General features: G+C 48.3%; 5 non-coding genes across 5 annotated transcripts; all 5 read left to right on the top strand.

Annotated features, from left to right (window-relative positions):
• The first annotated feature begins 409 nt into the window (after positions 1 to 409).
• Positions 410 to 550, top strand: LOC147111021 (U4 spliceosomal RNA). The gene has a single exon (XR_015080129.1). It is a non-coding gene; the product is annotated as a U4 spliceosomal RNA (small nuclear RNA).
• Positions 551 to 5,488: 4,938 nt separating this feature from the next.
• Positions 5,489 to 5,629, top strand: LOC147111020 (U4 spliceosomal RNA). Its single transcript, XR_015080137.1, has one exon. It is a non-coding gene; the product is annotated as a U4 spliceosomal RNA (small nuclear RNA).
• Positions 5,630 to 6,191: 562 nt separating this feature from the next.
• Positions 6,192 to 6,331, top strand: LOC147111019 (U4 spliceosomal RNA). The gene has a single exon (XR_015080141.1). It is a non-coding gene; the product is annotated as a U4 spliceosomal RNA (small nuclear RNA).
• Positions 6,332 to 6,786: 455 nt separating this feature from the next.
• LOC147111018 (U4 spliceosomal RNA) lies at positions 6,787 to 6,927 on the top strand. The gene has a single exon (XR_015080135.1). It is a non-coding gene; the product is annotated as a U4 spliceosomal RNA (small nuclear RNA).
• A 1,536-nt stretch (positions 6,928 to 8,463) lies between these two features.
• LOC147111017 (U4 spliceosomal RNA) lies at positions 8,464 to 8,604 on the top strand. The gene has a single exon (XR_015080134.1). It is a non-coding gene; the product is annotated as a U4 spliceosomal RNA (small nuclear RNA).
• Positions 8,605 to 8,844: the final 240 nt, after the last annotated feature.

The following is an 8,844-nucleotide window of genomic DNA, read 5'->3' as shown; positions in this document are numbered from 1 at the left end:
ACGGTGCAAATGAAGGGTGTTTTGCATTCAGTAGCGAAAAGGATACCTTACACATAAAGTGCAGTCAAGAGTGTGCAGGACGGGTGATTGCAGTGGGACTCATAAAGGATAATGTTACTATAAACTGATGTTCAGAGCGCCAAAGAGCATCCTGTCCAATACCAAGTACTGTACTTTCATATCATTAGTGTGCCAGAATATTGCACATTAATTAACATATTCCCATGTCATTATATTTTATATCCATTTCAATGTTTTGCTGATGAAATGTTTTTTTGTCCAATGTGGTTCCTAGTAGAAAAACAATCCAGCTGATAATTAAAAATGTTTAAGCTGGGTTACCGAAATCCACCACAACTGTGAACAGTATGCGACTGATAGACCTCTGCTCGTCAGGGTTGACTACTTTAGCTTTGCGCAGTGGCAGTATTGTAGCCAATGAGGTTTAACCGAGGCGTGATTATTGCTTTTTGAAAACTTTTCCCAATACCCTGCTATTACGACTTGAAATATAGTTGGTAATGGCAATTTTTGATAGTCTCTGCGGAGACTGATTTTATAAGCAAAAAAATAGAAATTTACTGTGTTTTCTTTAGTTTATGTAGTTACGGCACAGGGATATCAGAGGATTGTAGGGTTAAAGCAGCAGACGTACAATGCAAAAAGTAAAACTAACATACAAATAAAGGTTAATACATTTTTAAGCTGATGTTCAGAGCATCAAACACCCTGCCCAATAACAGGTACTTGCTATCAATTCTGCTGTTTTTACATCAAAGCAGCCAGACCATCGCACAGTGATTAATATATTTCCATTATATTATCCTTTACTGCCATTTCAATGTTTTGCTGACAAAATACTGTTTTTTTGAATTTGTTTAACAATATGGTTCTTGGTCGAAAAACAATCCTAGCTCATAAGAAAAAAAGTTTTAAATGAGTTTACCTTGACCCACTACAACTGTAAACAGTATGGCCTAGAAATTCGGTTGGTAGCGCCAGCGATTAGCGCCTAAAGAGCCCGAGATTTGGGGCGTTACCCAATTTTCGGGCAGGCGCAGTGAATATAGCGCCACCTCCCATATTGAGTATCCTTTTAGCGCCGGCGCTAACTCTTTGCGCGCGCCCGCGGGCGCAGGCAGATCATGACGTCATTTCAGTGTGCAACGCCTTTTTGGCGCCCCGGACCGGATATTCGGTGGCGCCCGGAACCTTTGCACCTAGCGCTGTTAGTGACAGTTCAATGGAACGTTACCAGGCCCTTCTCGTAGTCGGGGGGCGCTATTTAAAGGGGACAGCTCTAGTATAAAAGCTGCAGCCACTTGGCCTGTTCATTGTGATTGTTGCTGGAGAGAGTTGGTGAGCTACTGTGGAGCAGATTTTTTGGAATTTAGCCTTAGAATACTTGGGACCTTCAAACCTGTCCGGAGCAGTTGGAGCGCTACACCTAACAGCGTTTTGACCGACTGGCATCGGAATGGGAGCTGCTTTGGAGGGCAATGTCCTCATGGCCGGACACTGTGAAGGGGCAGAGAGATGGCGGGAGAGAGGGCCGGGATTGGCCAGAAGGAGGAGGGGCAATGGAGGTCGGCCAATCCGAGGGTACGCTGCGAGGGTATTCAGGCAGCAGGTGTCATACCTTGCAATGTCAGAGGAGCAGTGTGTGCGAAGGCTCAGATTCGGGAAGGAGGTTGTAACTGAGCTGTTCCACCTGCTTGCTCAGGATCTGCAGCCGCGTCTGCGGTGCAGGACCTCTCTGTCGGTGTCCGTTAAAGTGACTGTTGCCCTCAATTTCTATGCCACCGGATCCTTTCAGTCAGCCACTGGGGACATTGCGAATATCTCTCAGTTTGCAGTCCATTGTTGCATCCGGCAAGTTACAGCTGCCCTTTATAGACGAAGGTGTCAATTCATCACCTTCCCTCTGAGCCTGGAGAAGCAGGCGGAGCGCGCGCAGGGCTTCGCTGCTATTGCGGACTTCCCCATGGTGCAGGGGCCGATTGATTGCACACACGTGGCTTTGCGGGCGCCATTACTGAATCCTGAGGACTTCCGCAACCGCAAGGGGTTCCACTCCATCAATGTGCAGCTGGTCTGTGACCACCGCCAAATGATCATGGCAGTCAACGCCCAATTCCCAGGGAACAGCCACGATGCCTTCATCTTGCGGCAGACCTCAGTTTGTGACCTTTTTGAGGGGCCGGCTCGCCCACGAGGCTGGCTTCTTGGGGACATGGGCTGTCCTCTCTGCCCATGGCTCATGACACCACTCCGTTTGGCCGCCACCCCAGCAGAAGAGCTGTACAACAGCAGCCATCAGGCGATCAGGAACATTGTAGCGCACACTATTGGTGTGCTCAAACAGCGTTTCCGCTGTCTGGACCATTCGGGGGGAGCCCTTCAGTACAAGTGGGTCACATCGTCGTCGTCTGCTGCATGCTCCACAACTTGGCGATTCGACGCACCCAGCCAATGCCAGCTGTCCCTCAAAGTCCAGCAGAGCAGGCGGACGAGGAGGAGGAGGAGGAGGACGAGCATGCGGATGAGGAGGAGGAGGAAGAGCATGCGGACGAGGAGGAGGAGGAGGAGCATGCGGACGAGGAGGAGGAGGAGCATGCGGACGAGGAGGAGGAGGAGGAGGAAGATGGGAGGGCTCCTGAAAGTGGAAGGGCCATCCGTCAGAGGCTCATCAGGACTCGGTTCCAGGCCCTTCTGGCGGAATGATGGGTGTCATTCATCCTGCGCACTTCGGATCTTTGAAAGGCTCTGAAGGCCAGCATGACTGTAAATAGTAACGTGTAACATTGCAAATTAAAACTTTTCTTTATTGTCACAAAAGTCCTTCCTTCCAGCATAACAACGTCATGGCAACAGAAACAATAACTAACAAAACAACAGTTAACTCTTCGGCAAAGCCGCAAAACTAAACAAACCATTTCCAACAATCACAACAGGTGAGGGAGTCCTTGAATTTGGCCAAAGAAACGTCTCTGCACCTCCCTCTACTGCTGGCCCCTTGATGGAGAACGACTTCTCTTTCGCGGTCGGCCCTTTCCCTCCCTGCTGCTCCTACGTAATTGAATCCCAGTGGCGGGGCAAGGCTGGGGGACGCCTGCTGACTGTGTGGAAGCGCAGAAGCCCCTGAGGGACGGCCTGGCCGACCTCTGGTCTTGGAGGGTGCGGACGCAGGCTGCTTGATCTGAGCATGGCTGGAAGCAGTGTGCCATGCAGGTGGTGGCAGCTGCATTGCAGACGTCCCAGCGGTGGCATGAGCAATGGTCACCTGCCGAGAGAGGCCACCTGCACCATGGTCGGACGACACACTGGCTCTCTGAGGGGACCGGTTCGGCTCAACCGCCACAATCGCCTGCTCCACTGATTCCTGGCCTTGTATGGTACTGGAAGGGCCCGGGGTGATCCTAGCTGATGCAGATAGGGTGGCTGCAGTGAGAGTTCGCGTTGCCTCAATCTGGGTGTGGACGAGGACAGCAAGTGACTGCGTGGCAGCAGTGAGGACCTGTGTGGCAGGTGCCAGTGCTTCAGAGAAGCCCTGGACAGTTCTTTCCATTGCTTCGGACAAGGCCGGAGCAGTCCGTTCCACTGCCTCGGACAAGCCCTGGACAGACCTTTCCAGGGATTGTCCGAAGCTCTGAACAGTCCTTTCCATAGCAGCCTCGAAGCCCTGGACAGTCCTCTCCATTGCTGCCCCGAAGCCCTGGACAGCCCTCTCCGTTGCTGCTCCAAAGTCCAACACACTCTTTGCCAGCGTTTCTATTGACTGAGGCATCCTCCCCACTGCAGCCATCAGCTCAGTGTGCCTGAGCCGGGCCTGGGTGCTCATTTCAGCCAGGCTACGCACCTCCTCTGCACTCTGTGCAGCAGTCATCACTCCCTGCTTTGCCCTCCGGGGAGCCGGTGGCCGAACTTGCCTACCCCCCTCGCGTTGCTGCATGCCGCTTGTTCCGGCAACTGGCTCATCAGCAGAGCCCCCCGCCCTCCCCTCCAGGGAACTACTATCCCCAGTCTGCGGATGTGTACGCTCCCCTGAAGTTGGAACGGATGCTCCGGCTTCCTTCTGATCCTCGCCTCCAGAGGCACTGGCACTGGCAGCTTCAGGGCGCAGATCCCGAGTTGGTGATGCAGCATCTGAAAGCAGGGAGGTGGAAGAGTGGCTTTAGCAAAAGGTCAGGTTGGCAGCAAGGCATGCCAGATTGCGGCAAGGCTCTGTAATGGCTGCACACTGAGAAAGCATGCTGGCGGGGGGACCAAGTGGAAGGAGACAGCTGAAAAAGGTGAGAGACTTACCCTTGCTGTCGAGAATGCGGTCGGCAGCTGCAGTGGTAACAGGACCACTCACACGTCCTCCAAGAATCTGGTGCACTCTCTCCTCGAGATCCGTGAGAGTGACCACTTGTGGAGGTCCGCCACCGGTTTGACGCTGGTTCTTGCGGATCGTCGCCAGCTTGGACTGCAGGGGAAAGAAGGGGAAGTTCTGTTACATGATGCCCTGAGTGATCATCTCATGCCCCCCATGGTGCAAGAGCCCTTACATGATGCCTTGAGAGATCATCTCATGCCCCCCATGGTGCAAGAGCCCTTACATGATGCCTTGAGAGATCATCTCATGCCCCCCATGGTGCAAGAGCCCTTACATGATGCCTTGAGAGATCATCTCATGCCCCTCATGGTGCAAGAGCCCTTACATGATGCCTTGAGTCAAATGTCCATGTGTATGCCCAGAAAGGGCCATGGGTGCTTGCTGACAGATGGCCATTGGGGTATCATGGCAACAGGGTGCGCGAAGTCAGGTGCAGATGGAGGGGATCAGAAGTTTGCATAAACAACACTCACCCTAACGACCCGAGTGAGGTCGTTGAATTTCTTCCTGCACTGAACAGGGCCCCTGGTCGCCATGCTGCTGGAGTTGACCCTTTGAGAAACATCCCTCCAAGCTCGGCGGTAATCCTTTTGATTCGGCCTCCTGCCATTGTCAGGATACAGAACTTCTCGACGGTGCTCCACTGCGGACACCAACTCCTCCAGAGCCTCAGTGCTGAAGCGCTCTGCTCTCTGTCTCACCTTTTCCATCCTGACCAAGTTTTTTGCGCCAGAGAAGGAAGAGCGCCGATTCTGAGGCCTACAGGGCGTTGAGTGTGGAAGCTGAGGCTGACTGACCCCCCCCTTTAAGAGCCTGCCGGCGCCTGGAAGTCTCGTGGTTATCAGTAATTGAGATCACCTGCGCTGCGCCCGTCCGCGCCGATATTGGGTAGCGCCAGAAGTTTTGCGCCTTAGGAGGCCCGTGCAACGTCTGAATTTGCGCCTCAATCCCCTTTGGGGGCGATGCAACCCAACATCGCGCCAGGCGGCGATAAGTTTAATCTGGCTATAAACTTTGCGCAGTGCCAGTTCTAACGCCTCAAGCGGGGCGATACCCAATTTCTAGGCCTATGAGTCTGATAGACCTCCGCTCGTCGGGGCCGATTTCTTCAGCTTTGCGCAGTAGTGGTATTGTAACCTATGAGGTTTAACCTAGGCGTGATTATTGCTTATTGAACACTTTTTCCAATACCCCGCTATTACGACTCGAAATATAGTCGGCAGTGGCAATTTTGAGAGCATCTTAAAGGAGGAAAGCGGTAGTTGATAGTCTGATAAACTGATTTTGTAACCAAAATTAGAATTGTTATCGTGTTTTCTTTCATTTATGTAATTGTATATTAGCTTAAATATTCTTGCAGTTGTTTCCAAGCCGCATCTGTTTCAGCATCGCGTTTCCACGGTGCAAATGAAGGGTGTTTTGCATTCAGTAGCGAAAAGGATACCTTACACATAAAGGGCAGTCAAGAGTGTGCAGGACCAGTGATTGCAGTGGGACTGATAAAGGATAATGTTACTATAAACTGATGTTTTATGTTCAGAGCGCCAAAGAGCATCCTGTCCAATACCAAGTACTGTACTTTCATATCATTAGTGTGCCAGAATATCGCACATTAATTAACATATTCCCATGTCATTATATTTTATATCCATTTCAATGTTTTGCTGATGAAATGTTTTTTTGTCCAATTGTTTTAAGAAAACAATGTGGTTCCTAGTAGAAAAACAATCCAGCTGATAATTAAAAATGTTTAAGATGGGTTACCGAAATCCACCACAACTGTGAACAGTATGCAACTGATAGACCTCTGCTCGTCAGTGGCAATGGCACTAGCGTAGCCAATGAAGTTTAAATGAGGTGTGATTATTGCTTATAGAAAACTTTTCCCAATACCCCACTATGATGACTTGAAATATAGCTGGTAATGGCAATTTTTGATAGTCTCTGCGGCGACTGCCTTTATAAGAAAAAAATAGAAATCTTACTGTGTTTTCTTTAGTTTATGTAGTTACAGCACAGGGATATCAGAGGGTTGAAGCAGCAGACATACAATGCAAAAGGTAAAACTAGCATACAAATAAAGGTTAATACATTTTTAAGCTGATGTTCAGAGCATCAAACACCCTGCCCAATAACAGGTACTTGCTATCAATTCTGTTGTTTTTATATCAAAGCAGCCAGAACATCGCACAGTGATTAATAGATTTCCATTATATTATCCTTTACTGCCATTTCAATGTTTTGCTGACAAAATACCGTTTTTTTGAATTTGTTTAACAATATGGTTCTTGGTAGAAAAACAATCCTAGCTCATAAGAAAAAAAGTTTTAAATGAGTTTACCTTGACCCACTACAACTGTAAACAGTATGAGTCTGATAGACCTCCGCTCGTCGGGGTCGATTTCTTCAGCTTTGCGCAGTAGTGGTATTGTAACCTATGAGGTTTAATCTAGGTGTGATTATTGCTTATTGAAAACTTTTCCCAATACTCTGCTATGACGACTTGAAATAAAGTCAGTAATGGCAATTTTTGATAGTCTCTGCGGAGACTTAGTTATAACTAAAAAAGAGTTAAATATATATTTTTTTAATTAAATAATTCTGCATTAATTATCTTTTGCCATAATTAATTTTTGAAGATGCAGTTAGACGTACAAATGTATGAAGGCCTGCAGGGATGTCCAGTATTTACAATGAAGTTGCTATATACAATCTGTTAAAAAGAAAGACTTGCATTTATATAGCGTCTTTCATAACCACCGGATGTCTCAAAGCAATTTACAAGATTTTGAAGTGGAGTCACCTCCCACAAACAGCAATGTGCCAATGACCAGATCATCTGTTTTTGTTATGTTGGTTGAGGGATAAATTTTGGCCAGGACACCGGGGATAAGTCCCCTGCTCTTCTTTGAAATAGTGCCATGGGATCTTTTCAGATTCAGATTCAGATTCAGATTAGATTTATTTGCCATATGTAACAAGTACAATGGAATGCTTGTTTCCCGTAGGGACGCGTCAGCTATACATACAGCGCCACGTTCAGAGTCAATACAATGGCTTCCCGTGGCAGTGGGAGCACGATATCCCTCAGCCGCTCCGTCCTCCTCTTCACCGCGGCCTCCTCCTCGCTGTTGCCGGCTCCACATGTGGTGGCCTGCTTCTCCCGCTCTGACTGCCATGCCCGGCTCCCCTCCTCCCAGCCGGACTGCGAGTTACCCGAAATGGAGCTGCCGGCCGACGTGCTGCAGCGTGTCGTGAGTCTGCTGCTGCTGCTCGTTGCGCTGCGCTCCTCCGCCCGACTCGCCGAACACATCGTCGGGATGTGAATGCTCCAATGGTCCACCTGAGAGAGCAGACGGGGCCTCGGTTTAATGTCTCATCCGAAAGACGGCACCTCTGGCAGTGCAGCACTCCCTCAGCACTGCACTGGGGTGTCAGCCTAGATTTATGTGCTCAAGTCCCTGGAGTGAGACTTGAACCCACAACCTTCTGACTCAGAGGTGAGAGTGCTACCCACTGAGCCACGGTGATCAGCCTGAAATGCTCCCTCCACAGATGCTGCCTGACCAATTTCCAGCATTGTCTTATTTTTCCTGTAACTGACATGTTGCTTTGGTATATAGACACAGAAACAATAGATTTAAAGACTGTGTCTGGATGTGATGGATCTTTTGCACCGTCAATCTTTGCAATCTGTAGCAAAAGGGATACTTTACATAGGAGGAGGATAGTAACAGACTTCAGGAGGACATAGACTGGTGAAATGGCCAGACACATGGCAGAAAAATTTAACACAGAGAAATGTGAAGTGATACATTTTGGTAGGAAGAATGAGGAGAGGCAATATAAATTAAATGATACAATTTTAAAGGGGGTGCATGTATACAAATCTTCGAAGGTGGTAGGACATGTTGAGAAGGCTGTTAAAAAAACATATGGGATCCCTGGCTTTATTAATAGAGGCATAGAGTACAAAAGCATTCGTTAAGTTTCCGCATAAGAGACTTTTAGCTAAAACTAAAGTTCATGGTGAAATCGCGGCCTATGAATCAGATAGACCTCTGCTCATCAGGAATTGGCTTGTTAGCTTTGCGCAGTGGCAGTATCGTAGCCAAAGAGGTTTAACTGTGGTGCGATTATTGCTTATTGAACACTTTTCCCAATACCCTGCTGTGATGACTTGAAATATAGTCGACATTGGCAATTTTTGACAGTCTCTGCGGAGAGTTACTTTATAACTAAAACCAAATGAAATAATGTTTTATTTATTTATATGTTTCTACGTTAGCTAAAAGTATTTGTGCTTTTGCGATCACAACTTTTTGAAGGTGCAGTTGGAGGTACAAATTTTTAAAGGCCTACAGGGGTGTCCAGCATTTCAATGAAGTTGCTATTAATATACATTCAATATGTATGTGGGTTCTGATAAAAGGTGATCAGCCTGAAACGTTAACCGGTTCTCCCTC

The sequence above is a fragment of the Somniosus microcephalus genome, chromosome 11 (genome assembly GCF_052327205.1).
Source record: "Somniosus microcephalus isolate GS21.2 chromosome 11, FLI_Smic_1.0, whole genome shotgun sequence".
Lineage (NCBI taxonomy): Eukaryota > Metazoa > Chordata > Chondrichthyes > Squaliformes > Somniosidae > Somniosus > Somniosus microcephalus.
This window is presented reverse-complemented; position numbering and strand designations above follow the sequence as displayed.